We start from the raw sequence: 7687 nt of genomic DNA on the forward strand, positions 1-7687 counted from the left end.
TGTAGTAGGATAGGAAGAAGTGTGCGAGGCGGATCTGCAGAAAACTATCCATCTTGAGCGGGGCGAGGTTATGGCGCTTAAGTGACACGAGCAAGTTGACAAGGCCTGCAGCTTGCAGTGCAACCAAGAGCTCCCTAGCGGTGGCGGCATGGTTTACCTGTGTAGCTAGAGGTCATGAAAACAGAGCGAAATTTCAGTTCCAGTAATAATGACAAAATTTAAGAAAGAAATTTTTTCACCTAAATTCAGAACATGAGATCCATATCAGAGCATGGACACTTTTCATTTAGTACAAGTGCTAATATGAACCAGTCTATAGAATCAAGAAACTGTAGTACCGAAGATTACGTGTGCAAATTCCAGCAGTGAACAACAGATGCTAATAAAACAGAGTCAGTTAAACTGAAATCCCAAGATTCTTTGTTAGGAAGTTGGTGCACAAATATAAATCCAACTCCTGCATTTGGCGTGAGCAACACTAAAATCTACTTGTGTCCAAATCACGATTGTTACTTGTTCATCACTGTACATCTATACAGAACCAGAACTAGAATTATAAAAGCATTCCAGAAATCTCCCTAAGGGGGGTCACGGGTGATTCAGGCCAATCAACCCAGTGTCCCATAATTCTTCAGATCAATTGTTTATCTCAGATAGATGAGGTGTAACCCAGATCCAACAAAGTACCAAGGTAAATTAAGAAAACAACCCATGGTCATGAATAGGAATTAGATTCCAGATCGATTATGACTGGTGGGTGCTGGTTAGGTAGATAATAGGTATGCAGGTGTGTCTTAGGGAAAGGCATGTGGAACGGCGATGGTAGGTAACTGATGGTGAGGGCGGCGATGGTGGCTACGGAGCTGTCGCTCCTCGGAGACCTTATGCAGTAGCATGTCGTAGGTAATCTCTGTCGCACTCGGACCCCCTCGGCGACACTTGCGGGATAATTACTGAAGAGTGGGGAAATGCTAAAACCAAAACTGAAACAGTGTGCGTCTGAGCATAACAAAGTGAGTTGAGGTACTAATAAAACTAAAATCTGTAAATAAATACTTTGTTCTTGATACATGAATGTGGCAGTCAAATGTCAACAGTTACTACTATGAAACTATTATGAAATACATAATAGTAAGATGTGATCGAAGATGGTTTGTAAAACAACAACAAAAGACACTCATATTTTTAAGTCTTCATACTACAGAGTTATGTAGCTGCAAGTGGTGTGCATTTATAAATAATCAGGATGACACCCACACTGTCTTTACAGAGATCATTATGAGATTATAATTACACATTGGAAATTGCTACTCGTGTGTGTGCGCGTGTGCGCACGCACGTGTGCGTGCGTGTGCGTGTGTGTGTGTGTAACAAGAAATGTTACTCAAAAGGTGAGTTATGTGACAAGAAAATTAAGGACAAATCTTTATTATTAAAGGGGATTGTACATTAGAAGCATACTGCTAACATATCCATCAATTTTCTGTACACATGTTACTATCTTTTGCATCTAAAATCTTTTGCATCAAGTTTTTCTAGAACTTTACCTGAAAGGACTAAAAAACATAAAGTGCCACATAATAGATCAATTTTTTTATGGACATTCATCCACTATAATCGAGGTTATCTATAGAACTAAGCCAGAAAATAAATATTTAGCCAAATGGTCAAGCATTGGAGACCAACAAAACTAACAACTCCATGTAAAGGGAGTACATAATTTTTCACATCACCCACGAGATGCAAGTCGAATTATGTTCCCTGCACGCTACACCAAGATCAACCGAATCAAGTGCATGCACCAATGATCAACCAAATCAGGTTACACCATGCAGCACAAATAAAAGGAAAAGAGTTGAAGCAAAGATAAGAGGAATGCGTACAAGCAAAATTTGGTTCATAATTATGAAAACAATCAGATCTAATATTTGTTGAAAATAACAAATGAATAGCATATCATTATCACAAGATTAACTGCAACATAGTACAGACTGTGGCACTGCACCACCATGGATAGAACCGCATGTGTGAAGAATCTGGTTCCAGATCTGAGGGCTTGCCGACTCGGTGCGTTGGGACAATGTATCCTGCCTTGATAATATTCTAGGGCTACACGCGAATGGGGTGGTGGAATTCTCAAAATAGAACCATGTGAACTACTCAATCTTAAGAAAATTAATCAACATCGAAGTTCTGGGACATGCATTTGTTCATCCCGTAACCTGGTCCAGAAGAAATTGATTTAACACCTATTTTGACAATCAATTGGGAAAGGGGACCACTCGGCAAATATGATGTATCTAGTATAGTACTGTAGCGACCTTGAGATTATCAAGATTCAGACCTAAGTTTACGCACCATGTTTCACTTCTCAAATGACTGCAGACTATTTGTATGTAACAGAAAATTATATCTACTAATTACCAGTTGGTTCGGTAAAATAGGGACATCATCTATATGGCAAATGAACTCCTTAAAGACATTCTTCTTGCAATCTCAATAATCATTGCGTGTTCGAAGAAGCCCTGCCCAACTCAATGGCCACCTCTTGAATGGAAGTTAATCCTTCCCCATCATGCTTTTCTCTTTACATTTTACACATTAGTGTTGGTTAGCCGCTTGCTCTCCCCTTCACTGCTATGAAACTGAACCAAAAAGAAGAAAATTCAGTGTGAGTGCATATAATTGAGTGTAAGTTCAGATTTCGTGTGTTTTCCTGCCGGCTTTTTTGTTGTTACCTTTAGATGTTTACAAGCTAAACTGGTAGATATAATTACCATCCAATAGTGATTGATCCGGAAAAAAGTCATGATCTAATGTAATTAATGAAAACAAAAGGCTTCACGGGAAACAATAACTTGCTACCGTTGATTCCAGCCTTGGGCCTTCTCACGTAATACTGGCAATTCCTTGTAAATCATCCCATGGCAACCTTTCTTAATCCTTGTCCCATGAGCATAGTCTTGGGATCAATGAACATAATTTTATCAATAAATGAAGCCAGTTCCATGGTTATGTCAGCTCTACCAAATCATCAGACATGAGTTGGACTGGTTTGTGGCTTCTATAGTGCGTGTACCTGCAAACATATGTCGGGTAAAATGTTTCCTGTAGAAACATTAGTGCAGTACCTAGAACAAAGAATAAATGAAAAATTACTATTACCTACTTACCTTCAATTATGATGTAGGAGATATTATTCAACATTAAATGCATCCATGATCACATTCGAAAATATATTAGATTAGTTATATCCATCCAATCTAGTCTTGCCTAATAACGAGAGTAAGTTTGGCATGCAGGTTAATATTAGAGATCTATGAGAGGCATCGTAGAAAGCATGTGGCTGGCATGAACTTACTTCAGATTTGTTAAGCATTTTAACCAACACATGATGCGAGGCATCATAGTAGAAGCATGAGAGAAAACAGAGACATACCTTTAAGGCTGGTGTTCGCTCAAAATCACCTATGTCCAGATCACATCCAGCTAGCCTGCTGAAGTAATGATGCAAATCCACAATGCTATGACGCCTAGAGGAAAACATATACGTTACTGTTCTCATGCCAGAGTTAGCACAATTTGGTTGAAAGCCATCAAATTGGTGGTACAAGCATCCTAAGCTGATCTTGTGTGCCATCTGCATATGATTCACAAGAGGAGAAGGTGTGTGAGTAGTACCAGAAGAGGAAACGAAAATGGAAGGAGCAACTTCTTGCTTTTTGATTCATGTGCTGATTCATACCATGATATCTTGGGTTGATATCTTCCTTTATAAAAGCAACCACAAATACCTGATAGCAATTTCACAAGAGAAATTAACTGGAGCAGAACACAAATTAATATACTTGAAATATTTTTTTCAGTGGGATTCCCATCGGCACCTGGTGGCGATAGAAAGGCAGGCTCCCAAATAAAACGACAATCTTGAAGAGCATCAAGCCGACGTCCCATCCCTCATTATCCATCACCCGCAACACGAAGACAATCCTGATAAATGTGTCTCTATCCTGAAGGTCTGCTTGGTGTCCTGTGTGTCCCTCGCTGCTAGCTCATCGCCTGCAGCTTCCATCACCGTCCGTCATCTTCCTCCTCCTTTCACCATTGTTGCTTCTCGTGCTGCAAAAGAGACATGTGGCTGCAGAATTAGCCTCCCTTTCCAACTTGCTGCTGGCTTTATGAAGAGGAAACCACAAAAACCAAAGTTCTCTTCAACATGAAGTGTTAGCTGCAGTTCAGAAAAGAATCACGTCTGTACATGTAGACGTAGTCTGTGGGCTTAGAGAAATTATGGAGAAATGAAGAAGCTTAGTGGTGAAAAAATAATATGTTGTATTGGAAAAAATAACAGGGAAGTCTTAACATAGTCGATTCTTCCACCCTTTCGGCGGCCATGTACGTGTGAAATATGAGAATGAGCACCTGATTGAGAGAGAACAAGGACTTGATCCACGAGAAGAAGGAAAGGTGGGGAGATGAATGGGATTACCTTTTGGTCCAGATCACCGATGGCGTCCAGATCACAAGTAGCTTGGTGCAGGCGAGGCGAGCGCGCGCCAGCGTGAAGGGGAGGCGGCGGGCGGGGCGAGGCAGGGATAGGTGGCGCAGGGGACGACAGGTATGGGCGGCGGGGCTGTCCGGTGGCGTGGGTGTGCTGCGCAGGGGCCGCCAGGTGTGGCGGCGGCTGCGGCCGGAGACGGGAGACGAGGTAGGGCTATCGAGGGATTGACAGAGGGAGTCCACCGGTTCTGTCGCGACCGTAAAACCAACGGAGGGGAGTTGGTGGACGAAACGAAAAAAAATCTACGAAGGTTAACCTACGAAAAAACCCGGATGAAAGTGGTGGGACGAAAATTGACCAGCGGAGACTACCAACTTCTTCATTAGGAGTAGAGATAAGGGAATTGATTGTGGGATGGAACATAAGGCTCTTTTTACTCCTTATACCTTATGGCCTTCTGATCTGAGTCATCCTATCTTTCCTACGGGGTTAAGAAACTATGCTATCTCTTCTTTCTATTAGGATCACGTGTTACTAATCTGTAGACTTGTAAGATTGTTGGATCTAAGCTTCAGATCAGTTTCTTCTATCTCCGTGTATTCATAGTTGATCTCAGAACCTTGATTTTATGATGGTCGAGTGGCTATGCCACCATTTTACAGGATGTTTCAAATCTTTTGAGCATTTACAGCCGTTATGCTGTCCGAGTCATCCCAGGTTTCTAAACAATCTGATGCACTTGCAAAATCCTTTCCCTCTGGTTTTGATGTTCTTCTACGCCAGGTTAATCACACTAATTGCTGAGTTGAGGTACTCTATTGCCTCGACATATATGTTGGAGTTATTATTATGACCCTAGGTGTCTTAGCTAATCGCCTAGTAATCTAGCCATGTTCTGTGATCCCGGTGTGATGATTCTGGCCCTGATTCTCGAAAGCATCCCGTGGTGCCATTTAGTTAGTGAACATTCTATTCCTGGGTCTTGAACTCGAGAATCACTCTACTTACTTCATGTTGATAGTGTTTGCTAGTGCCTTTAGGATATTAGTAACCTTTGCGATAGTCCTCGAGGTTCGTGGTATGTCCTTCTTCCAAATACCATGAACTACTTATGGCAGAAGTTTGTTGGATCGAAAGATCACAAACATAGTGCTCTTGACGAGTTCCCGATGATATGTTGTGACTCTGCCAGTCCTACCTTCTCCGCATGGGTTATCCGGAAGAAATATGTTGAGCTTTGCTCGACATACTAATCTGTGCATCCACAACTCAGAAAATTGTATGTTCCTTTGAGTTGTCCCTCTTTAGTTGCTTTCTGGCCCTCGTCTATCAGTTGATAGCCAGGGTAGTTATGCATTCGTGTTTATCGATGCCTATTACTCTTGTGGTCCGCCAATCCATTCTATTCAGAATGACTAGGAGAAACAAACTCCAGAACCTCATCCATATCTAGGATTGGGTCAAAGCAGTTGTATTCCGTAGATCAAATGCAATCCAACTTTTGGTCTGTTCTACATTGAAGTATTACCCATCTTTATATCAAGAATATCATGGGAATTGCACTCCATCTTATGAACTCTTGATACAGTGATATTTCTTGCTCCCATTTTCATCTCTCGGTTCCCGTGTTGTTGCAACCGGAATGCCAACATGTGAACTATGATGTGTTAAATCAATACTCCTAGCAACCTTGTTGCCTGGTAGTTAAATGGACAATAACCTCATTCTAGCGTGTTGGTTATTGAATTATCATCATAAGGTTTATTGTGCTACCTAGTCCCCATTTCTGGTGCACTCTTCTGTCGGTGAGTTAGGATTTTGTCAAACCCTCGCTCATTTGATCATATTGTTTTGCCCTGAAAACCAAGATTGTTCTCGAGCTTAGTAACATATCGGTGGTTCGTGATTTTCTGAATATCTTCTCGGAAGTATCACCAGGTCGTTGCCTGACCGCTATGTTGAGTTCGTGATCAAATTGGTTTATCCCTGTAAACCACCCCTTCTCCAAGAATTTGTGTTGGATACCCCTGAGCTAGTTGGTTAAGCTGAACAACAACATGGAGAGTTGGAAGATAAAAGCTTGTCCGACTTAGTTCATTTTAAGGGATATCTTGTATGTGTGTTGAAGAAAGATGGTATTTCCATCGATTGACCCTCGTGATCAGTTAATGCACCTACCATCTTATCCAATCTTTGATATGAGCATGGGCTATCATCAAGTCAAATCAGAACCAACGATGTTCGTAATGTTGTCTTACTCGTGGTTGATCCCTCGAGCATACACCATTACATCTTTTGGTCTGTCCAACGCTATCACCTTGTTCACATAATGGTGGAATTCCCGTGATATGGAAATTCCTATGAGTTGTTGTTGAGCCCATCAGCAGCATTTTATCTCCTCCATAATTCATGATGAACGTCAGGCTAGCGTTGGAAACTTGTGTAAGCATTCTCTTCGTGTTCCGTTCATAAACTATATGCTTGGATGAAAGGAGTGACTTCCTCTAATTCATGTGCACCCGTTGTAAGTTGCCGCCATGAATTTGAGAAAGGTTTGTTTTGTTTCCTCTAGAATCGTCCCAAGTCAGTCATGCATGTGCAAAGTATACTGTGGTTTGGTAGATTAATTACCTCCACTGCATATCTATTCCGTAGCACACCAAGCCGCCGATTGGTTTGATCAGGGATAAGAAGTGCCTTCTTAAGAGCTAACCCGGGCTTAATCAAGGACTTCGTTATCCACAATGATGATTCCCCACCTGAACTCGGTAGTGTTTTATTTTAAGACTACCATGTGATCATGTTTGTCTGCAACAACATGTTCACAATGTTTGTCGCAGAACCAGCTCATGTTTTGGAGCTTGCTATCGTAGTTCATTCCCTGAGAATCCCGCAACGCCACCTCGTCGATTTGTGTTGCAAACTTTCATTTTCCTTTCTAGACTTGATGAGAATGGAATATCCTGACACCAACCAGATCTGAATCTCAGGCAGGTATGATGGTTGGAACATTTCCCAAGAACTATTATATTGGTCCCTCTGTAACCCGGTAAAGTGGATGTCGTGGCTAACACACCAGTCGGAAGACCTATTATTGTAGTATCCTGATTGAGGAAGTTGGCCACCTCCCCATAGGATTTCGTAGGATTTACTTCCGTAATTGTTCCTTATGGATTTTTGTGTTCC

The 7687-nt window shown here is 41.6% G+C and overlaps 1 long non-coding RNA gene across 1 annotated transcript; it reads right to left on the reverse strand.

Annotated features, from left to right (window-relative positions):
* Positions 1–3509: 3509 nt before the first annotated feature.
* Positions 3510–4016, reverse strand: LOC119325821. The gene is made up of 3 exons (XR_005157704.1): positions 3885–4016; positions 3746–3794; positions 3510–3640 (listed from the first exon to the last, which is right to left on the reverse strand). It is a non-coding gene; the product is annotated as an uncharacterized LOC119325821 (long non-coding RNA).
* Positions 4017–7687: the final 3671 nt, after the last annotated feature.

This window comes from Triticum dicoccoides, chromosome 6B, assembly GCF_002162155.2.
Source record: "Triticum dicoccoides isolate Atlit2015 ecotype Zavitan chromosome 6B, WEW_v2.0, whole genome shotgun sequence".
Lineage (NCBI taxonomy): Eukaryota > Viridiplantae > Streptophyta > Magnoliopsida > Poales > Poaceae > Triticum > Triticum dicoccoides.